The 24,609-nt window shown below is 48.3% G+C and overlaps 1 long non-coding RNA gene and 4 pseudogenes across 2 annotated transcripts in view; 1 reads left to right on the plus strand and 4 right to left on the minus strand.

Moving 5' to 3' along the window:
• Nucleotides 1-24,609, plus strand: part of LOC143695956 (uncharacterized) — a 758,734-nt pseudogene that overhangs the window by 478,092 nt on the left and 256,033 nt on the right. The gene's annotated exons all lie outside the window — the stretch shown is intronic.
• Nucleotides 1-24,609, minus strand: part of LOC143695916 (uncharacterized) — a 128,212-nt pseudogene that overhangs the window by 31,691 nt on the left and 71,912 nt on the right.
• On the minus strand, nt 4,727-4,904 carry LOC143695977 (uncharacterized). The gene is made up of 2 exons (XR_013185446.1): nt 4,862-4,904; nt 4,727-4,763 (listed from the first exon to the last, which is right to left on the minus strand). It is a non-coding gene; the product is annotated as an uncharacterized LOC143695977 (long non-coding RNA).
• Nucleotides 5,024-8,439, minus strand: LOC143695848 (class I histocompatibility antigen, F10 alpha chain-like; annotated as a pseudogene).
• LOC143695849 (uncharacterized) lies at nt 17,628-22,263 on the minus strand (annotated as a pseudogene).

Here is a 24,609-nt window from a genome sequence, read left to right on the forward strand (position 1 = left end):
GGGTGAGTGGGTTTTGCTGACCACCCCTTGGCTCTCCAGCTCACGGATCATTTTGTGCATGGGGATCACAGCATCCCAATTTGTCCGATACTGCCGGTGGTGCACTGTCGAGGTGGCATTTGCACTCGTTGCTCTTCCACCTTCAGAAGTCCTATTGCAGATGGGTTTTCTGATAGTCCAGGCAAGGTATTCAACTGCTTCATGTTCTCTGCCTCTACAGCAGCTATTCCAAAAGCTCACTTGAGTCTTTCTGGGTCTTTGTAAAGCCATTCCAGAGGAAGTCTATGCCCAGAACACACAGGGCCTCTGGGCCAGTCACAATAGGATGTTTCTGCCCCTCTTTCCCAGTCAGGCTCACCTTGGCTTCCAACACAGTCAATCCCCGTCACCCTGGCAATGGAAACAGGTTCCGCCCCAATGTGTCCCGATGGTATTAGAGTACACTGCACACCAGTATCAACTAAGGCATCATATTTTTGTGGCTTTGATGTGCCAGGCCATCAGATCCACACCATCTAAAAGATCCAGTTTTCCCATGCCTCTTCCTGGCTACAGGCAGGGCCCCCCTAATCCTGGTTATTATTTCTTTCCTGGGCACGCATGCTAGAGGTTCTCTCCTTCAAGGAGATCTGATAGATCATACCCAGCAGCTCGGTCATGGGAGGTTGAGGCTACCTTCACTTTACTGGAGTTCCCTTGATTAGTGTTTCCCTCGGTGAGTTGATGCACCCGTGCTGCCAGGACAGAAGTGGGTTTTCCATCCCACCTTCCCATGTCTTCCCCATGGTCATGCAGGGAGAACCACACGTCAGCCCCTGGGGTGTACCCTCTCTGTCTAGCTGGAGAATATTGGGCTCTGACTTTGGGGCTGTGACTTGCACTGGTGCCATATGGGAACTGTTGCTCCTCACTGTGGTGGTGCTCACAGGGGTCCCAGGATGAGGGAAGAGATGAGAATGTTGACTCCACAGAAGTCAGAAGGCTTGATTTATTATTCTATGATATATATTATATTAAAACTATACTAAAAGAATAGAAGAAAGGATTTAATCAGAAGGCTAGCTAAGAATAGAAAAAGAATGAGTAACAAAGGCTTGTGACTGACCAAGACAGTCCAGACAGCTGGACTGTGATTGGCCAGTAATTAGAAATAACCACATGAGACCAATCACAGATCCACCTGTTAATTCCACAGCAGCAGATAATTATTTGTGGAGAGCTTTGTGGATAATTGGCTAGCTGAGAAAGGCCACTTCGATGTGATACCGTTGGATAAGGATAGGGGAAACAAGCTGGGGATTAAGTAACCAGTGTCCAATCACTGACAGAGGTCATGGTGATCTTCGCTGAAACAGGAAGATGGGGGAGAAAATCGCTTGCCAGAAAATGAAGATAGCCTAGGTAGAGTAGTTATAAGAATGTAAACATAGAAACAAAATAATCATTAGAGCATAGAAGTAGGTGTGGTTGATCTAAGTGTGCTTTAACCAATAATGAGCTCAGCTTTTGCAATATGTATAAGCTTCATTAACACCAATATAAATATGTGTGAGCTATCAATAAACTTTGGGATTTGCTGTTCACGCATATTGTGTGAGGCAATTCTTCCACCGTTCACGACAATTATTGTTTACATTTTGTTCCTGAGGCCTCTCGGCTTCTCAGGAGGAAAAAATCCTAAGGAAAGGATTTTTCATAAAATATGTCTGTGACACCTCACCCCTCCCTCATCTCCTTCATCTCCTCTTTGAGATTTTTAATCACAGCAGAGACATGAGCCAGCATTGGGCCATTGATCATACTCTCATCTTTCTAAGCTTGTTGGCGACAGAGCCCACTGTCTCTTGGTTGGTATCTGCATTAATCGTTGCAATGAAGGTGGTGTATTGAGATGGCCCCAGATTTGCCAGGCTCCACAACATTTACCCTGTGCACCCGACCTTGTTGGGGTCATTTTCATGCTGTCCATCCCTCCCAAAGAGTCCCTCCAGTACTGCTACTTCTCTCAGCTGTTGGATCCCTTCCTCAAGGGTCTTCCAGCACATTCTATGGTGGTGCTCCTGCATGCTCTCCCTGTGGACAAACCTCTCTCTGACACTCATTAAAAGCCGCTCCTAGAGGGAAAGGGACCCTGGCTCCCTTACAAAAATCTGATTGATACCTGAGTCCTGGGTTGAGGGTCCCAAATTTCTTGCCTCACCACCATCCAGTTGCACACCTGTACTTATAAGGTCCCAGACCCAAAGTAGCCAGGTTGTATAAGTCTCATATCCCCATCATACAATGTCTTTGTGCAGATTTTGGAGATTTTCGTACGTCAGGGACTCGGTGACGATCTCAACCTCTGGGTCTCCTGAGGGTTGTGAGGGCCCTCCCTTATCTGGGTGCCCTGCTTTCATCTTAGATCTCCTTGTTTCCACAGGAGCAACTGCTGCTGGCTGTGACTGCCTTTGCAGTTCAGCTGGAACCTGGACAGTTGTAACATCTGTGGGTTCCACTGCTGCACTATTAGACTCTCCCTCTTCGAGGCACTGGGAGGGCTTCTCACGAGCTTGGGAAATGTGCTCCTTCAGCATTTGGCTCACCTCGTTTATCTCCTTCACCAGAACCCCCATCCAATCTGGGTAGTTTATAGCTGAGGTGGGCTGTGGGGCAGGGCCAGGCTCTGGGGCAGCATCCCTTGTCTTTGGGGTAGGTGTCAGGGTGGTTATCCAAGTTAATCTTCTCTTATCTCTAAATGCTAGACAGAACAAGCCTTCCAGCAACACCAGCCACTGTTTGATATCATTAGTATTTAGAGTGGATCTGAACCCTTCAAAAACTGGTAGAGCAGACCCAAAGAGATGGCTAAAGGGTTGGGAGAAGATTTCCCCTGGTGTCATTTCCTCACAGCAGGTGCTAATATTAAAGTAACCCCAAAAACATACAGTTAGTGTGTGATAGCTGTGAATCCATGTGCCTGCTTTCCAGAGGAAGTTAAAAAGCCATTAATTCCTCCCCTTATTCACCCATAAAACAAACTGGATAACAGCCACAGTAGCCTTGGTTATAGGACCCATGTTTAGATAAGGGCCTGCAAATGGGAGAAATGTAGCCACAACCACATGCCACCCAAACCAAGGTAAGCTGGACCACATGATGACAGCTTAACAAGGTTTCTGTAGCAGCGTACAAAAATTAGATTACTCAAGAACTGTTATTTCCTTTTTATTTCTGTGCCCTCAAGCCTCACGTTAAGCACCAAAATCTGTCTTGGTTTGGAAAGACAGGAGTCTCCTAAGGAAGGCAGGAGCCTCCCCTGAAATGGAGAATGTAAACCCCCTCCTTCCAAATTGCTATAAATTTTAAATTAAGGAGCCCTCAGGCAAAAAATATGGGAGCAGGGATAACAGTTCTTTAGTAGGGAAGAAAATAAAAGGATAAAATAAACAATGCAGTAAACTAAAACAACACTGACAGAGTCAGAACACAACCTGACACCCTGGGGGTCAGGGTATTGGTAGCAGTCCAATTGGAATCATGGCTGCAGCCCTCCTAGAGTGTCAGGTGGGTTCTGTTGGAGCAGGGATCCTGTAGAAGAGTGTAGTCTTCCTCTGAAGATCTAGGGGAAGAGAGCAGCTGTTTCCTCTGGGAAATCCAGTGGAGAAAGCCATGCTGGTGTTCCAGAAACTCAAGATTATATCCAGGTAGGAATGCTTGGCTCTCCCCTCTGGGTGGAGCATCCCACACTGGGATGCTGTCGTTCTTATCAGTTGTGCAGTGACATTCAATAGCCTGTTATCAACGGATGTCTCCCCAGTTGTGGAAGAGATAAGGAAAACTGCCTACTTAACAGAAGACAACTGCCATACAGGTGGCAAATAGAATACAATTTGCTTGACAATCCAGGACATTGCCCCAAGCAGAATTTATTGCCCCAAACAGGATAATTTCACACCAGAACTGAAGCATTGTGAATATTTGTGGTTATTGGCTTTAAAACACTGGGACATGGAAAAGGGGAAATGGATCTGTTACCAAGAGCTGTGGGGTGGGTGGGAGCAGTGGGATGAGCTCTGCTGGCAGCTCTCAGCTTTCCCAGGAAGAGGGAAGGGGCCGGATCCAGCCCCATGGATCCCTCAGGTAGTGATTACTACCAGGATGAGAGAGGGTCACGGTGTCACCCTGTCCCTGTCCCCATTCCACAGCATGGACCTGGCTGGATCCCCTTGGGAGAGGGAGCTGCTCCAGAATCCTACCTGACCCCACCCCAATCCTGCTCCATCCATCTATCCCACTTGATCCTGCCCCAGTCCTGTCCCAGTCCTGCTCCATCGATCCCACCTGATCCTGCTCCATCCATTCTACCCAATCCTGCACTGGAATCCCTCCCTGATCCCACTCCATCACTCCTGCCCCAATCCTGCTCCATCCATCCCTTCTGATACTGCTCCAGAATCCAGCTCCATCCCCACTTTACAATTCCACCTGATCCCACTCTAGACCCCTGCCCTGATCCAAAATCCCTCCCCAATCCCAGTCTGTCCATCCTGCCCCAATCTCCCTCTGGAATCCCACCCTGATCCCATGCTGTATCTGCAGTGGAGCCATTCATTCCCATGTCTTTTCCTGCAGAGAGAGAAGATCCATGAGATTCCAGCATGGATCACACACTGGGATTAACCCCAGGATCCATCCTGGGATCCGCACAGAGGGGATCCAGAGCTGGATCCGCCATTGGAACTCACCGGCCGCCGGGTTGTATCCATTCCTGTCCCTCCTCCCTGTGGAAACAAAGTGGGATCAGCATCGGTGGCACAGGATTCCCAGAACGGTGCTGGGTGGATCCGTGTCCCTTCCCGACCCCCATCCCGTGTGTTACCAGATTGGAGCTTCCAGACACCGAATCTGATGAGGACAACGATGAGGATGAGGATGGCAGCGATGACAGACACAGCGACCACCACGGAGAGATGGGATAGTGAGGAGGGGGAGGGGAATCCCCATTTAGGAATTCCAAATTCCCAATCCCCACATTCCCAGCCTCACCCCAAGCGAAGATCCCGGGCCCTGGCATTCCGGGATGCTCCACCCTGCACCGGTACTGCTCCCGCTCCTCCGGCAGCGCCTCGATCCTGGCCCAGGTGTGGAAGGTGCCGTCGCTGTTGGGAACGATCCCGCCCCACTCCGTCTCCTGATCCAAGGTTTCACCCCCCTTCATCCAGCTGACTGCGATGGTGTTGGGGTAGAATCCGTACACGTGGCAGGACAGGATCAGCGTCCCGTGTTCCTCTCTTCTGGACACATGGACATCAGGGGACTCTGGAATGGAATAATGGTGAGGGACATCCATGGAATGGTGAGGGACATCCCATTGGAACGGGACTGGGGTGAGTTCTACCTATGGAATTCCCACTGGAATAGGATGAGAGTGACATCTGCCCATGGAATTCCCAGTGGAATGGGATTGGGGTGAGATCTGACCATGGAATTCACACTGCAATGGGATTGGGATGAGATCTGACCATAGAATTCCCACTGGAAATACTGTGTTCCCAAGTCCTCCATTCCCAAATCCCTCACAGGAATTCTGCTCCCACCTTTGCGCTCCAGCTCCTTCTGCCCATATCTGATGTGCCTCTGGAGCCATTTTGGGCAGATGTGGTTCAGATAATTTGTCCACATCTCAACCCCATTCAATTCCTGTTCCCAGCGTCTCCTGGTGATCTCAGCAGCGCTGTCGGCCGGCACGAATCCCCTGAATCCCAGGTCAAAGGAGATATGATCCCGCCCATCGTAGCCAATCTGGTGGGATCCACGGACACTCCCATCGGACAGGAAGTCACAGCCATAAACTGTCAACCTTGTGTGGAGACCTCAACCTTGTGTGGAGACCTGGGGGGATTGTACCCACAGAGACCCCTGGAATTGTGTCCCAGCCCCACAGAGCCCCATTCCAGCCCTTTGGAGCCGCAGAGTCTGATGGAGACCCACAGAGCCTCATCCCAGCCCCTTGGAGCCCCATGGATCCACATCCCAACCCCATGGAAGTCAACCCAACAGATCCCATCCCAGCCCCACAGATCCCAGCCCCATGGATCCAATCCCAGCCCCATGGATCACAAGATATTCCATCCCAGTCTAATGGATCCCCAGTGCAGCCCCTTGGAGCCCTATGAATCCACATCTGACACCTATAGATCCCATCCCAGCCCCATGGATGCTCACCCCAGCCCTACAGCCCCACTCTAGCCCCACAGATCCCATCCCAGCCCCACGGATCCCCATCCTAACCCCACGGATCCCCATCTCAGCCCTACAGTTCTTATCCTAGCCCCACAGATCCCATCCCAGCCCTACAGTTCCCATTCCAGCCCCATAGATCCCATTCCAGCCCTATGGATCACAAGCTATCCTATCTCAGTCTAATGGATCTCCATTTTCAGCCCCTTGGAGCCCTTTGAATCCACATCCAAGATCTACAGATCCCATCCCAGCCCCATAGATCTGTACCCAAGTCCCACAGATCCCATCCCAGCCCCACAGATCCCATCCCAGCCCCATGGATTCATATCCCAGCCCCATGGATCCCATCCCAGCTCAACAGATCCCATCCCAGCCCCATGGATCCATATCCCAACCCATGGATCACAAAATATCCCATCCCAGCTTAATGGATCCCCACTTCAGTCCCTTGGAGTCCTGTGAATCCACATTGGGGATCTACAGTTCCCATCCCAGCCCCACGAATCCACATCCCACCCCCATGGATTCCAACCCAAGTGCACAGATCCCATCCCAGCTCCATGAATGACAAGCTATCCCATCCCAGTCTAATGGATCCCCATCTCAGCCCCATCGATCCCCATCTCAGCCCTACAGTTCCCATTCCAGCCCCATGGATCCCAACCCAGCCCCATGGATCTCATCCCAGCCCCATGGATCCATATCCCAACCCATGGATCACAAAATATCCCATTCCAACCTAATGGATCCCCATTTCAGCCACTTAGAGCCCTGTGAATCCACATCTGAGACCTATAGATCCCATTCCAGCCCCATGGATCCAATCCCCAGCCCTACAGTTCCCATTCAAGCCCCAGAGATCCCATCCCAGCCCCATGGATCCCAGCCCTACAGATCCCATTCCAGCCCTATGGATCCCCATTCCAGTCCCACAGCTCCCCTCACTCATCGCCGCTCTGGTTGTACCGCTCACGCAGTATCTTCAGGTTCCTGACATCACTGTGCTGGTTCCTCACATTGGTCTGGGTCCCCATATCCAATATTCTGGCTTGACTCCATCCTTTATCCACTGTATCAGCGGCTCCACCCGGCCCCACTCGCTGTCGTAGCGCACGAAGGGGATCCCATCCAGGTACCCAATATCCATGAACTGGGGGATCCCCGGGCTGGGCTCTGACACCACCACGTGCAGGTAACGCAGGGAGTGGAGAACTGGGGGGACACGGAGATTTGGGGGGATTGAGGAGATCATGGAACAATGAAAGGGGAACTGGGAGAGCTGGGAAGGGGTTTGGGGATCCTGGGGCCAAGGAAAGGGTGTGCAGGGTGGGAGAGGTGGGATGGACAGGAAAGGGCCTGCAGGGGGTCCTGGTGTCCAGGAATGGGGGCTCAGGGGGTTCCAGGGTTATGGAAAGGGGGAGAGGAGGTACAGGGACTGGGAAAGTGGCATGGGGGTTCCAGGGGATGCATGTGCCCAGGAAAGGGGATCCAGGGGTCCCCAGTGCCAAGGAATGAGGGGTCACAGGGTGGGGAGACCTGGGAATAGGAATCTGGGGGTCCTTGATGCAGAGAAATGGGGGGGGCTGGGGACTGAGAAAAGAAGGAGTGGAAGTCCAGGGGTCTCAGGATGAAGGAAAAGAGGGGTCTGGGGACTGAGGAAGGCAGGATGGATGGGAAAGGGGTTGCAGGGGGGAATTGGTACTGGATAAGGGGGTGCAGGGGGGTCCCAGTGCCCAGAACTGAAAATTCAGGGGGGTCCTGGGGCCCAGAATCCCCCCAGGGACCCTCCTGGACATCCTGAGACACCTCCCCCCGCAGGACGAGCAGGTCCCGGTGCCGGGGAAGAGGGTACAGGGGGGTCTCGGTGCCCGGACATGGGCGCCCAGGAATGGGGGCTCAGTGGATTCTGATGCCTGGGAATGGCGGTTCGGGAGGGTTTTCCTGTCCAGGAATGGGGTTCAGGGGCTGGCAAAGGGGGTTGAGAGGGGTCAGTAGACTCAAAATTGGGGTACAGGGGGGTTCCCCTGCCCAGGAATGGAAGTCTAGGGCGTTCCCGGTGGCCGGAAATGGAACTTCAGGAGTTTCCCCGTTTCGGGGTTCCCACTCACCTTTGGTCGCGCCCCCCGGGTCCCCCAGGAGCCCCAAGAGCAGCCCCAGAGCCAGCGCTGGAGCCATGGCGCTGCTCCGCTGCGGCCCCGCCCACAGCCCTGGCCCCGCCCCAAGGAAAAGCGGGGGCTGGGGTGTCTGAGATGGGGGAGGGCCAGGAAAGGGGGTGCAGGGGGGCTTTGGTGCCGGATGAGGGGGTGCAGGGGGGTCCCTGTGCCTGAGAATGGAGGGTTTGGGAGGGTTCCAGTCCTGGATATGGGGGTGCACGGGGATCCTGGTGCAGCAGAATGGGGGGGTCAAGGACTCCCAGTGCTGTATAAGGGGATGCAGTGGGGTCCCGGTGCCCAGAAATGGGGGTTCAGGGGGGTTTCCATGCCCGGGATTTGGGGTTCAGGGGGTTCCAGGCTCCAGATAAGGGGGTGCAGGGGTTATTGGGGCTGGGGAAGGGGGTACAGGGAGGCTCCCAGTGCCCCAAAATGAACGTTCAAGGCGGTCTCTGTGCCCAGGAAGGGGGGTTCGCCTGGAAATGGAAGTTCGGGGGGTCCCCGTGCCCAGGAATTGCTGTTCAGGGGGGTCCCGGTGCCGGAGCAGTCCCCGGTCCCCGGGCGGGTCCCGGTGCCGCAGCTTGGGAGACGCGAAAGTGACCGGGGCAGCGCGGGGAGGGAGAGGGGACAGAGCAAACCCTGGGAATTCCCCTGAACCCCCCCCGGGACCTGCCAGGACCCCCCAGAGGACGCGCAGGGGGTGGAGAACTGGGGGCACGCAGAGATTGGGCGGTCTGGGTGGCGTCCAAGGGCTGGGAAGCAGAACCGGGAGAGCCGGGAAGGGTCCAAGGTTCCAGGAAGGGACTGTGAGAGGCGGGCTGGGGGATCCAGGGGGTCCCTGAACCCAGAAAAGGGGTCCAGGAGTCTCCATTGTTCAGGGAAGTGGGGTCTGGGAGCTGGGAAAGGCAGAAAAGGGGGTTCAGGGGGTCCCTGGGTCACGGAAAGGGGGCTCTGGGGCTGGGAGAGGCGGGCGGATCCCGGGGACGCAGCTTGGGTGTGTCACGATCCGTCCTTATGAATGGGTTTTGTGATGGTTCGTGGATTGATCTCAGGGTGCAAAAGAACTGACACGGTACAAGGGGGTTTGCAGTGATAATCAAAACAAATGCACCTTTATTGAAATAACCACAGCAAAAATGCCTTGGGAAGGAATCAGGGAAAAAAGGAAAAAATAAGGGAAAAGAGGGAGGAAAAAGAATGGGTATATAGCTACCAAACGTCAAACTGCCAAGTCCCTCCATGTCCAGCCCATGGAGTTCACCAGGCCGCATCCAGGGAGATCTCAGAGGCGCAGTTCATCTGGACCCCAATTACACTCTTTTTTGATGGGGGAAGGGGGGATGGATTTTGCAACCAAATCAAAGGTAGTTTACTGTATCTTCAGGGGGAAAGAATGGTGTTTGGAAAGGGGTGCACACAGTCCATGTTTGGCAGTAGGTGAGAGCCATTGTTTTCGTGGTTGACTGCCTGCACCTGCAACATCCATCTTGCTTTGGGCAGCTTTCCTTCCCCCGCCACTGCACACCTCTCCCGGGTTGGGGGTTTCAGTCCCAGTCTCTGGAAGAAGGTGAGAGGGGGCCTTCTCACATAGGGATTTCATGTCTCGGTCTCTTGATGAAGAGGCTTCTTACATCTCGGTTTGTCTGTCATGGTGGTTATGAACGAGCGAGAGGCACCTTCTTTGGGGGGAACCACCCTAAAGCCTAGGAGAAGTTCAGCCAGGCCGAGAGGCGGGGAGAATTCCAGAGCTATTGTGCAAAAGGGCAAAATGCCCTTTGAGCTCAGGGTAGCATATAGCAAATGCACCTGTGAAAACAATAATTGAGCAACACTCTCAGGTCTCAGGCATATGACTTTCCCCTACAGGATCAGAAACTTCAGACAGGAGGGGTCTGTTTTTCAGTGCTCCCCCCCAATGACGATCGTGAGGCAGATGAGGGATATTTCAGACAGACTCTCACACGACCCCGTGACTCACAATTGTCTTGAGGGATCTTTATCAGCAGCGCTCTGGAGTATCATTGATGAGTCTTCAGGACTGGCCGTACGTTGGTAGTATAACCCGGAAAAATAGGGACAGTATGACAGAGAGAAGAAAGAGAGAGAGAGAGAGAAAAAGGAGGAAAAGAAAGGATAGGAAAAAGAGGGGGAAAAGGGAGACAATAAACAAACATAATTAATATTGATTATAACAGTATTATTTTTCATAACAATTTTCAAAATGGTTAATTGTTGCAGTGTGATGTAATACTCTGTTTCAGCTATCCCAGTTCCTCCCTCAGGTGGTGCCAACAACCTCTCCCTTCCCCTTCCCCTTGCCCCCTTGCTAAGTGCTGTCCGTCAATCTTAACATTCCAGCAAGGGCATCATCTGATTGGCAAAGTTCAAAAGATGCTTCTCAGCCCTGGCAACATTGGGCTATCCAGGTGTCACTTGTCCCCTGAGACTTCCCCCCTCCCACCTGGTTGGTGCCATACCTACCCCTTCCCTCCCCCTCTCCCCGGGCTTAAAATACCCAGCGACCACGTGGTTCTGAGTTCTGTTGGAGCTGTTGCAACATTCAGAGGTCTGTGACTTAGGAATAAAGCTCTGGATCAAAACCTCCAGCAGCGTCTCCTTTTACCTTTACCATCGCCTAAAGTCTTTCCACCAGAGGTAAACCTGAGTTCCTGCTTGCCTGGACTTGTCCCAAGTGCCAGCTTCAATACCCAGCTAGCCAGGGGTGTCTCTGGGGTGAGACCACCACAGCTGCCACCTTTGGTCCAGCAGCAAGGCCAGACGACCCCAGGCACGTTCCATCCGGCAATATTGGGAATTAACTCTAATAGTTAATTAATTAAAATAGTATTATTTTTGTAACAATTTTCAAATGGTTGAAACAAATAACAAATAATCAAAAGCAAAACAATAAACAAATCATAATATAAGCATTAACTTTAAAATTATTTTCTAAAACAATTCACTAAAAATTGAAAGTAATTCTCACAAAATCATAAACGGGAATCAAGGATTGCTCTAAAACACAAATGCTTAATTCGTAATTGCCTTGTGTCAATTGACTTGGGGATGTCCACAGTGTAGAGGACATCAGCCAAGTTGTGTGCATTGACTATAGACATCAATCTTGTCAGCCGTTTCATCATCCTCCAATTCATAACAAATGGGACTGATGACAAGATAAAACCAAGCACAATTAGAATCAAAAGGGCATCGATGGGTTGACACACACTGTTCAGGGCACTCGTGGCAGTAGGTGACCACCCAAAGAGGGTATCCCACCACCTGTGCTCGGCATCTTTCTTTACCCTCTCCATAACACGGTGTATCTGTCTCACATTATGATGAACAGTCACCAGGGCTTCTGTCCGTTTTTCTTTATCTTTTTGAGGATTTCTACCAAGTCTTAATGGAGCAGCACTTGACTTACCAAAGTGAGATCCATCCCAATAGGAGTAGGCATCAGTTTGTGAATCAGTGTGTAGTTGGATTGCAATAGGTAGTGAGAGGTAACTGGAGCTTCATAAAAGAAATCACATCCTGTAATCTTGGTAAAGTTACAAGCACAAACATTTGAATAATTTTTAGTATCTACTACAATATTCTCTATGAATACAAAATCACAAGCAGTTCTGAAGCATGCACACCTGTTGCCTATATATACAAGGACTGTTTCAGAAGCCTCATTAGGCTGAATTTCAAAATGACAGATATTTTGCTCTGTGTCTGAAAAAATGTCTTGAGCTATGATTGCATTGCTTTCACAGATGAACCCTTGTTGTTCTCGGACAAGACAAGATTCTAAATTAACAGTTTGCCATTTCTCACCCATTTGACGGGCCCATTCCTGATGCTCATAAGGATAGAGAACAGCTCCATCATCATTCAGCCCTAATGCAATCATAGGAAATATCAAATGCACTGAGGCATTACGTATGGTTAACACAAAAGCCATGGCTGTGTTTGTAATGGGATTGTAAGTTAAATTCACTAAGTTCCACCAGGATTGGAATTCTCTTTCAAAATCAGTGGCACTGTCCCAAATTATTTTCCCAATTTCAGTAGGAAAAGTGCTTCTTCACCTTCTCTTATCATTGAGGCAGCAACTGACTGCATCCACAATTGTGCCTGGATACAGCTGAGAGCCAAAGAAATGTTGTTTTGTGTAGCACCGAGTGTATCAATTACCAATTTGTGGTCATTTACATTTACATTTTTTACAAATTTTCCCAATTTGTCAAAATGTTTGATAGCAGCCACTGGTGTGTTCCTAAAGCCAATAAGGACGACTGCAGTAGTTGTTGTAACTTGGTCAAATCTCTAGTTGTAGCAGCCCATTTTATTCATTAATACTTCTGAATCAATACTCTTTAGAATTCCCAATCCTGTTCCCACAACACCGGTTATGTCTCTTAGCGTCCGTCTTTTAAAAGAGTTCCGCTTTTGCAACCAGGTCATCCAACCCTCAAAGGAAGTTTGCAAAAAAGGTGAACAGGCCGGCTGAATTTCTGAGACATTACTTTGCATCAGCAATTTGACTTGTTTAAGAAACCATGCTGGATTGAACAGTATTTGTTGTTGTCCTGTTTTCCTAATTATATCTGGTCCATTTTCAAAAATTCTTGGGCTAAGCATAAGCGGTGGTTGGGCTGGAGTGGTGGTGGTGTAAATTCTAACAAGTTGGGCTATAGCATTTACTATAAACTTAAAATGTAGGCCCTACAGGCCTACAGGGTAGTTCTGTTAATCATTCAGCATCCCATACTAATTTTTTTCCCCACTATCCCTTGAAGCTGCCAGGTTTTTTGGTTTTCCCATCCCTGCCTAGTGTATATCTGATTTTCATGCATAACAACAGTTGATAGTTTTAAATCCTTCACATTTCCTGTGGATCCGGAAAAATGAACAAAAGCCTGGGACCAAGGCCATTCAGTATCAAGTTGACTAAGGGTACTCTCAGTCCTTTCTACCCACTGGGGTGTGACTACTGTACTCAGTGTGGCCTTTGTTATAGTGTTTATCTTAAATTTGTAAACCAGGCCTTTTAAACTTTATGGATTTGTCAAGTTATTTTGCCAACGGCGTGTCACATAAGTTGGTTTGGCTAAAGTAAAATTATGCCAGCAATCAGCTGATTAATTTCTACAATCCTTTGTAATTGCATTGTTGGTTCTGGGGCCTAAAGTGTAGTTACCAACGTACTCCTGCCAGCAGCACAGAGTGAGGGGAATTTGTTTGGTACACTCCCACTTTGTCGTAGGACACAGTTCTGTTGTAGGGATGTGCAAATAGTTTTTTCCATCTGGTTCTAAAAAATTTCCGGCACCTGCAATGGAGGTGGCTTTCTCATAGAGAGATCCTTCCACTTTTCTGCACGCTACCACAATCGACTCACCAATTGTTCCAGTTAGGGTTCTAGTCCAGTCCTTCTGATCCCATCCCCACTCACTTGGGCGATATATCTCAGAGTCATGCAGCACTATAGGCTCTAGGTTCAGGTGGTGAGCCCTGGGATATGATCTTAGAACATTAGTGTGATGGATGGTAGCTTCAGACCACGACCACTCAGCAGGATTCTGTCCACGGAATTGTGGTAGGATGCAGAAAAGTATCACCAGTGTTATCATGGTTCAGATGATCCTCATGTCCCTCAGGGTTCTTCTGTAAAAGTAAACACAACAGAATCCTGCCACTAAGGGACAGAAAAAGTTAGAAGGATGGAATTATCCAGTGTGTATTTATCCGATGCTCTCTCCCTAGAGCATCAGAGGCTACCCATGCATGTTTATTCAGAGGGGTTTTTAGCACTAGTGGTAGTTCCCCTACAGTAGGGAGGTCCACCAGAACAGGTTGTCCAGGGTAATATGCTGGAATCTTGAAATCATCTGGTCTCCCTAGAGAGGCAATTATGCTTGGAGCTATGGGGCAAAAGGCAGTGATTTTGGGACACCCATTTACCCCCCCATCTGTCATTCACACTTTTCACAGCTTCCCATAACCGAACATCCCAATTTCCCTCCTCTGGTTTCAAAAGTCATTCCAAAAGACCATTGGTCCTTTCCACGATCCCGTTAGCCTGAGGGTAGTAAGGGGTATGAAAAGTCCATTTAATTCCTTCATTTTTTGCCTAATCCTGTACAATTCTAGCAGTGAAGTGGGACCCATAATCAGATTGAATTTCCTGTGGTTTTGGGAAAATTCCAAACCATCCCTGCAATGCTTTAACAGTATTATCTCCTGTAGCTCTTTTAAAAGCATTGGCCTGGACCATCCCAGATACAATTTCTACTCCTACCAGCACAAAGTGTTAAACTCCTGACTTCTTAAAGGGTCCAATATAGTCTACCTGCCACGCATCCCATAAGCCTTTACCCTTTCTGAAATGCAGAGGGTCATCTTCCAAAGGATGTCTCTCCAGTCTCCAGTCTGCGATTGCTCACAGGTTGATACACATGTTTTGCACCTTTCCTTGGTGACAGGCCAACGCTGGGCCAGAGCTTCCTTGTACAAATCTTTCACACCTGTGTGCTGTCTTTTTACATGTGGCCATTCTAATAGTTGATCCCAGTCCTCTGTAATTTGTTCTTTTTCAGGGGACTTAGTCTTGCTAAACCAACAGCTTTATTGTTCCACTCTCCTGCTGGATTTCCATCTGTCTGATGAAAGGCTGCCCACCCCAACAAAGTTCCCTTGGCTTGTGATGTTGAAAATTTCTTGCCACTTTTCCTTTTGCCATACTGGAATTCTGTTACCTTCCCAATCATTTTGCTGCCAAAAAGGAAGCCACTCAGTACATCCTTTATACACAGCATAGGAGTCCGTGTAGATGCAGACAGGAGAGGTATTCTGTACCTCATGTTGGAAAGCACTCCAAACAGCTCTCAGCTCCCCAACCTGAGCACTGCCTTCTCCCTCGGTAATGATTCGTTCACCAGAGGAAATGTGGAGGGCTGCTGCCCTGTATCTCCACACCTTCCCCTCCTGTTTAGCAGAGGCATCAGGGAACCAAGAATTTGCTGATCGTTTGGTGGAGAAAGGAGGGGCTACTTTAATTACAGAGGCAGGTTTGTCATGGCTGCTGCCCAAATTCTCAGTTTCTTGTAGCGCTAAATTTTTTACAGCTCCTTCTGTTATTGAGAAAATGTTACAGTAATGTTCAATCTGAGCATACCAGTTTGCAACTGAGGCCCTTTGGGCCACCCTGTCAGCGGGGGTCGGGGGGGGGATCCCAGTAGTGACTGTCTTAATAACTTTGAAAGGGCCTCTCAAGACAACTGGTTGTTGTTGTGCAATTTTTCCCACTTCTATGAGAGCTAAGCTAACCACAAACAATCCTTTTTCCCAGGTAGTGTATCTTTTCTCAGTATCTTTGAAACCACAGGAATAGAAACCAATAGGCCTTCTTGGACCCTCAGGACCCTGCTGCCAAATGTGTACTGACAGCCCTGAGGAGCCAAATCCCCATTCCAGCTGAAAGGGATCTGTGGGATGGACAGGGTCCAGTGCTTGGTGAGCTGTTGCTTCAAAAATCATTAATTGCAATGCTTCCTCCTGAGAAGGAGTCCAATCCCATTTCACCCCATTTGCTCAGCAAGTCATGAAGGGGCCTAGCAATTATTGAAAGATCTGGAATGTGTTTTCTCCAGAGCACTAATAATCCTAGAGCTTGCAGGAGATCTTTCCTGGATTCAGGCATTTTGATCTGATCTAAAGAGGTTAGGATAGCAGGTGGAATACATGTCATACCTCCTTTCCAGCAAATTCCCAAAAACTTCTCTTCCTGAGAAGGCTTTTGATTTTTCTCTGGGGGAATTTGCAAAGCAAGACTTTCTAAATGGGAGATTATTTTTTGTTCGGTATCTCCCACTGCTTCTATTTAACCTCCTCCCACAAGGATATCATCATGTATTGATAAACAGCTACGTTGTCAGGTTTGGGTGTTTTTTCTAATTCCTGGGCAAAAGTAGGGTGGGCCAAAGTGGGGGAGTGTTTGTAGTCTTGGGGAAGCCTAGTGAAAGTGTATTGCTGTCCTTTCCATGTGAAGGAAAAACGGTCCATATCTTCTGGCTGTATGGGTATCATAAAAAACATGTCTTTGACATCTATAGGTCCCATGACTGAGTGAACTTTTTCTTGAATTGATGTCATTAATTCAGCCAAATTTGGGACCGCTGCTGTAAGAGGGTCTGTGTTGGCATTAAGTCTACTGTCAGCCTCCACTTCTCATTGGGTTTCCAAACTGGCCACACTGGCAAGTTGAAAAGAGAATGGGTATTGACTATTACTCCTTGGTCTCACAAGTCCTGTATAACCAGTTGATGCCCTCTTTGGCACCAGAAGGTAGAGGGTATTGTTTTACATGAATAATTTTGCTAGACAGTGAGGAGGATGCAGCTTGGAGCAGTCTAATGTTAAGACGTGGCACGCCAAATGACCACAGGAATCCCTCAGAATCTTCCCACTGCCTCCCAGCAAGAATATCCATCCCTAATTGTTTGGAATATCCCCAATTACCATTTTGAGAACTAATTCATTCTCCTCTGTCGTTATAGAGCATGACACAGTACAATAATACACGACTCCATCAAAAGGGTGCAAGAGAGAAATTTATTAAACCAATGTAGCTTTTATAGTTCTTCCAGATATTTACACCCATCTAACACATATGCAATGCCCATTGGCCATAAAAGAGAAACAAAGTTCCCAGCAGGCGACCAGGGAGCCACGACACTCTGGGAGCCAGCCAGAGTCCATATCTCCCAACTTTCTCTCCTTCCTCTGGTCTCCATGGTAACGACCTTGGTGTTCCTTCAGGAGAGATATGGGGCTTCTCCTTATCTTCAGGAGGCCCTGACAGCTCACAAGGACAGCACAGAATGTCTTTCCCACACCCCTCTCCATGGAGCGTGAGTTTTATTAATGCCACATTCATAGATTCTGTAGTTCCTAGGGCATTTAAAGCACAACATTGTTTCTTTGTTGGAACAATTCTACACTTCTGGGCATCCTTTTTGTTAGTGCAGAGATTTGTGCCCCAGTGTCAATCAGAAAGGTTACAAGTGCCTGTTTGAGGCCTGTGATAGCTGTGATCAATATATCTCCTGATTTATGTTTAGTGAGCATTCTCAGATACATCCATGCTCCAGCCCTTTGCTCACCTATAAGGGATGGAGAGCCTAGTTTCTCTGGTTCTGTGTTTGCTTTGGCTCACATCCTAAATTCTGAGGGAGAGGCTGGGAGAGGATTTCTTTTGGCTCACTGGCTGGATTCTGAGAAGGGAGGGGTGCACTGGGTTGAACCGATAAATTCGGTTTTCGATAGTGCCAATTAGTTATTATTTTCTGTAATTTATCAAGGGGCAAACCATCCATCACCTCTCTGGGGACCCCCCTTTTAACTTCCAACAACCACCAATGGTGGTGGTTAGAGATCTGTTTTCCCTTCCCTAAATTTTCACCATGAGGAGCCGTGATAAACCAAACACCATTTGTTTTTTCTGATTTCTCCTCCAGGGTTTTTACAGGTCCATATCATCTACTGTAATTAATCAAATCTACTGCAACCTCGCTCCATGCCCAAACTTTATGGCTACTGGCAGGTGAATCAGATTGAGAAGCTGGGGGCTGTGAGGGGATGGAGTATGGAGTGAAACCTGGATCAGTAGATCCAGTTTGGTCAGTGGGGTTACCAAGGAATCTATCTAGTCTCTCTATGGGACCCAAGGCCATTATGGTTTTCTGTAAAATAATTGCTGTAGGTTTAGGAAGCCATCAAATTAAAGGAGTCATAATTTCAGGCTTTACAGGTAATTGCATTGGTGACTGAAAACCAGGAATCAATCTTTTTCATGAATCATTTGCAGGCAGGTGGCTTTGTGGTCGCCTTCCAAAAGCTGGTCGGGGGCACTGACTATAGCTAAAGGGTCTCCCCTTTCCAAAGGATTAATTCCCCCGGCCCAGAAAGGCACACATTGTGTCAGGGACCACGTGTCACGCTTATCTCCTGTTGTTAGGAAAACTCCATGTCCCCAGTACCCACTGGCCTCCTGTTCAGTTAATTTAATTTGATCTCCACCAGTGAGGGACACTTGGAAGACATATTCTATCTCCGATTCTTGTGGGAGGCACCCAAATTCTTTCTTCAGCTTAGCCAATTTGGTAGTGCTGAATGGTATTTGTTTAGTTGTGATATGTGGTTCAAAATCTTCATCATTAATATAATTATATTCTGTTTTAACCAAGGGTCTCAAATGAGGGCAGCAGTTTTCTCCACAGTTTTTTTACTGCCTCTAGTTCCTTATGGGGATAAATCTGTTTAATGTGAGGAGTTTCTTTTCCTCTGCCTGTGTTGAGGAATCAGCATTCAGTGAATTCTTAACATGTTCCTCTCTAAGGGCAGCTTGTAACAGATGGATCTCATTCCTTTCTTCATTTAATTTTTTTTCCAAATTTCAACTAGGCTTTGAAGGGAGTCCATTATAGCTTTTTCCTCACTTCTTCACTTTAAGAGAGTTTTTATAGCTGCTGTGAGACAAGCTCCCAAAACTGAGCAGAGAATAGTTTTATTTTTGCCCAGTTTAAATTTTGTTTCATGTTGTAAAGAACATACTCCATCAATAACATTTTCCAAATTAAATCAGTTACTTTGTGCCCATTCTTTTCCTCCAGGAGAAGGTTTGGCATTGTGTTTGGCTAGTAGAGCATAAAATTCAGCTTTAACTTTTGCACTGAGGTTTTCCGTCATTTTGTGAAGGGACCAAAACCATGACAGGGAGGTGTAGACTTAAGGCACACAACCACACAGCCTCTGCTGTGTTTCCCTTGCTTCCCTGGGTGGGTGAAGAGACTAAGTGTGCCTGGGAGGTTCTACTCAGTTACTTCAAATAGTCCCTTCACTTCCCAGACAGTCCACATTCACACATACACAAAAACAGTTTCCCTTTTTGCACTAAGAGATCTTTTGTGAAATTCTGAAGACAGAACCCTCAATTGAGTATGGGGGTGCTTTTCACCTAGGCATGTGCAGTTTGTGGGAAATTTGAGTCACTCCCTTTCCTTTTCAGACAACCGCTCACCCCTTTCAGGGTATCGGGCTCGGTGCGGCTGGAGTGAAACATCCTTCCCCTGTTACAGACTACACACAACCCTGCAAACCCCTCTGTCTGTCAGAATCCTGTCCATGACGGCAATTTAATGTCACGATCCGCTCGTACAAGTGGGGTTGTGATGGTTCATGAACTGATCTCAGAGTGCAAAAACAACAGAGAGGGGATTTCAGTCTTGATCAAAACAAATGCACCTTTTATTGAGTGCCCACAGCAGAAGCAATAGAAGGATTAGAAAGGAGATAAAGGATAGAGGGAGAGAGAAGAAGACAGGGGTGGGAATAGCTACCAACGGAGAGACAAAATCCTCGTGGTCCAGCCAATAGATCCATCTTGTCACGTTGGGGAGAATCTCAAATTCTTTGCATAACTCAGGGGTTTTTTATAGTCATCCACCAAGGGGAGAACAGAAAAAAGACAATGGAGAATTAGTCTATTGAAAATGAGTAAGACAGTCCATGTTCCAAAACAGGACAAATCAATCTCAGCGGTGAGCGAGACCCATTGTTTCAGAATTGGTGTCTATGAGAAACCAGTCTTGGTCCAGCAAACACACCTGCAGGCAACACTTGGCAAACATCCCACTTCAGTCAGGCCAGTGCCCCTGTGTTAGAATTTTAAGGGTCTCAGTCTCAGTCCTTGGGAGGAGGCTTCTCTTACAGTGCTTGTGAGGCAGATGAGGGATCTTCTATGGGGGGATCACCAGAGTTACCCCAGAAAGTTCATCTGGCCAAGAGGTGGGGAAATTCATGGGCCATTGTGATGAGCAGGGATCGTGAAGCAGGTGTAAGTGTACAGAGCAAGCCGCTCCCTGTCAGCCCCTGCTCAAAGCAGTTGTAATGTGGGGGCACAGCAAGCACAGCTGCAAACAATCACTTGGCGAGCATCCACCCCAACCAGGCCAGAACTCCAGCCAGGGTCTTCAGGGTCTTCCTCTCTGTCCTTGTGACGGTCGTGAGGCAAATGAGGGAAACTTCAGACCATCTCTTACAACAGTTTACTTTATCTCTTCCTCAACAATCCCCCACTCTGGGAGATATCTTCTGTTATTGGGCCCTTGAGTGTCACTGCATGACTGATGAAAAATTCATCATCTCATTGTGAGATGCTCCGGCCAGAGGGAGGAGCCCAGCACTCCTACCTGGATATAATTAGACATTTGGAAGAAGAGAGACAGCCTTTTCCCACTGGATTCCCAGAGGAGCAGCTTTCTTTTCCACTGCATTCCCAGAGGAAGTCCAGGCCCATCTACGCCACCACTGGACCTTGAGAGGAAAACTTCACCCTTCTACAGGATCACTGCTTCAACACAACCCCACCTGTGACTCCAGGAGCACTGCAGCCTCCATTTAATTGGACTGCTACCACCATCCTGACCTTTGGGAAAGACATTCTGTGCTGTCCTTGTGAGCTAGCAAGGCCTCCTGAAGATAAGGAGAAGCCCTATATCTCTCCTGAAGGAAAACCAAGGTCATTACCATGGAGACCAGAGGAAGGAGAGAAAGTTGGGAGATATGGACTCTGGCTGGCTCCCAGAGTGATGTGGCTCCCTGGTCGCCTGCTGGGAACTTTGTTTCTCTTTTATGGCCAATGGGCATTGTATATGTGTTAGATGGGTGTAAATATCTGGAAGAACAATAAAAGCTACGTTGGTTTAATAAATTTCTCTCTTGCACCCTTTTGATGGAGTCGTGTACTTTTATACTGTGTCATACCCTATAACGACACTGACCCACAGGGTGTCAGGTCATATTCTGACTCTGCCAGTGGGGTTTTTTGTTTGTACTATTGCATTTGTATTTTTAGTTTTCCTCGTAAATAACTGTTATTCTTATTCCCATATCTTTGCTCAAGAGCTTTTTAATTTCAAAATTATAATAATTCAGAGGGAGGGGGTTTACATTTTCCATTTCACAGGAAGCTCCTGCCTTCCTTAGCAGACACCTGTCTTCAAACCAAGACAGAATGCCATCCATATAATGTAGGATAATGGCATCTGGGAGAGTCCTTTGGATGGGAGATAGGACAAGGGCCATGTACCACTGGCATATATAGGGGAGTTTTTCTCACTTTGGGGGAGGACTCACCGGTGGTACCGCTTCAGAGGTGCCTGTCTGTTCAGGGAGGGGATAGAAAAGGTGAATCTGGGAGCATCTTGAGGATGGAGGGGGATGTTGAAAAAGCAGTCTTTGATATCAATGACCACCAGTCTCAAGTCACAAGGAAGCAAGGACGGAGAAGGAAGGCTGCAAGGGGCCCATGTCCTCAATGACCTTGTTAATTTTACAAAGGTCATGGAGGAGTGTCCACCTGTCCTTGCCAGGTTTTTTGAGAACAAAGACAGGGGAGTTCCAAGGGCTGTTGGAAGGTACGATGTGGCCCTTGGAGAGCTGCTCCTCCACAAGAAGCTCGAGGGTATGTAATTTCTCTGTTGAGAGGGGCCACTGATCCACCCACGGTGGGGTGTCAGTCTTCCAGGTGATTGTGGGGTGGTGCACTCTGCAGTGGCCCCAAATAGAAATCCCGGGACAGAGGTGGAATATCAAGTCAAGCTCCCCACTGGGACAACAGGTCCCTGGCCCACAGGGTGGTGAGTGCCCTGACTACAAATGGCCTGATGGTGGCAGTTTGGCCCTCCAGTCCCTCTGTTGTGATAATACGCTCGCTCCTCATGGAGATGGCGGCTCCTCCAATCACTGAGGTGACTCCAGTGACAGGAGTCAGCTCCTGGTTCAGGGGCCATTGAGGTTGTGTAATGATAGTAACGTTGGCCCCTGTGTCCACCATCCCTTGTAGGTGGATGTCATTACCTTTATTCAACTGACTGCACTTTATAAGGGGCTTGTCTTGGCCCATGATTTCAACCCAGAATGCCATTGGGTGCTCTGGGATATTGTCTATGCTTAATGGCAATAAAAAGGCTTGGGCGATCACAGTCTCTCTGTGCAGGAAGTGTGGTGGTTTTGTGCAGCAGAAAGTCACTGTGATTTCGTCACTTGGCCCAACAGTTTGCACTTCCACTATAATATGTATTTCATTTGGTCCATGAATACATTACCTATTACCAGCACATCCCTCAGGCCCTCTAGGGGTCCATATTTTCTGGTGGGAATACGATAGAAAGCAGAGTCATCAAATTGTATAGACAAAGCACTCACCAGTTGGTGTCACGTCCTGACCTGAACTTGCTGGAAAGCCTTGGTCACTCTGGTCTGTTGTTCGGAGTATGAAGAGCTCCGCGGGAATTTCCCCACATATTGGACCTCCAGAATAGTGGGGAGGGTACAGTGAAACAGCTTTCCATTTGCTGTCTTCACACGGGGCCACCCTGCAGTCTGTTGGAAGTTTTTTGGCTGATAATGCTGCTGGTGGTGGTGAGGTTACTGGTGATAACAAAACTGAGAACAGTTGTTAGAATGTCTGTTGCAATCCATACAGTGTGATGAATGGCACCTCTTTGGTGGCTGCTGGTCTTTAGGCATTTTGTATTCTGGACAGTCCTTCAAAAAAAGGCCCAGTTCCCCACAATTAAAACATTTTGCAGCGTCTTGGGATGTTAAAAAGGCCCTCTCCCTTAGAGATTGCCCTTGCCACGGTGTGTTCAGTGGAAGATAATTTGGTGCAGGCCTCGTCCATCTGGTTGATTGTAGGTTCTGGGTCTTAATATTGTTTTGCACTCATTGTTTGCCTTTGCCAAGGCCATTTTATTTAGCACTTCCTTCTTGGCCTCTGGGCCTTCTATTTGTCACTCAAGTGCAACTTTAAGTCTGTCTACAAATTTCATGAAAATTTCACTTGCCCTTGTTTGATGTTAGTGAAGCTCTGTGTATGTAGGGTGTCATCGAGAGTGAGGAGCAGGGATGTCTTTGCAGCAGTGGTGATGCCACTGAGTGCAGCTTCTTGTAAGTCCTTTGCTTGGTCTTGTGGCTTCTGGAAGTCACCTTCTCCTGCCATTTATTCAATGGTTAAATTTGGTTTGTTGGCATCTTTTGAATATGTGTCCACCAGTGATTTGAGATGCCTTTTTTACTGCCTCTCCCACAGCATGTACTCGACCGGGGTGTGAGACTCTGTCCAAAGTTTCTCTCATCTGCCTCACGATCGTCATTGGGGACCACTGAAGAAAAGACCCTTGTCTGAAGTTTCTGGCCCTGTTGGAGATAGTTACGTGCCAACGGCTCCGAGACCTGAGCACAGTGCTAAGCTATTGTTCACAGGTGTTGTTTGCTGTATGCTGCACTGAGCCCAATGAAAGAAGAAGGGGGCATCTTGTCTTTTTGCAGCAATAGCCTTGGAAGCTGTCCCACCTCTCAGCCTGGCTGGATTCTCCTGAGTCTTGGGTGGTCCCCCCACAGAAGACCCTCACCTGTTTTACAACCACCGTGACAGAGAGACTGAGATGTAAGGAGCCTCTCCATCAAGGAGTGAGACATGAAACCCCCATGTGGAAAGGCCCCTCTGCTCCTTCCAAGGACTGGGACTGAAACCCCCAGCCCGGGGCAGGTGTGTGGGGGAGGCAAGCTGACCAAAGCGAGATGTTTGCCTGCAGGTTGTGACCGCTGGACCAAGAAGACAATGGCTCTCATTTACTGCTGAGAACATGACTACCTGTTACATCTATTCTTTATTGTATCTGTTTTCCCCCCTCCCTCACAATTTTCAATAGAGTTATCATAAAAAAAACCTCTGAGTTAGCGAGAGATTTCAAGATCTCCCCAGACGTGACCTGGTGAACTCCATCGGCTGGACATCAAAGGACTTGGCTGTTCTATGTTTGGTAGCTATATACCTTCCTTTCTCTTCCTCCCTCTTTTCCTTATTTTTCCCTTTTTCCCCCAGTTCCTCCCCAATGCATTTGGTTATTCAATAAAGGTGCATTTGTTTTGATTATCACTGCAAACCCTCCTGTGCCGTGTCGGTTTTTTGCACCCTGAGATCAAATCCACGAACAATCACAAAACCCGTTCGTAAGGATGGATTGTGACACAGGGAGAGTAGGCAATTCATGATATTTTTATTTTCATGCATGACCAAGACACGGGAAGAGAAGGTGGCTTCCAGAAATTTTTTTAAGAAATGCAACCCCCAACCATATTCCTTAGCCACTTTGCAGAGCTCCTTCAATTCCCCATA

The sequence above is a fragment of the Agelaius phoeniceus genome, chromosome 27 (assembly GCF_051311805.1).
Source record: "Agelaius phoeniceus isolate bAgePho1 chromosome 27, bAgePho1.hap1, whole genome shotgun sequence".
NCBI lineage: Eukaryota > Metazoa > Chordata > Aves > Passeriformes > Icteridae > Agelaius > Agelaius phoeniceus.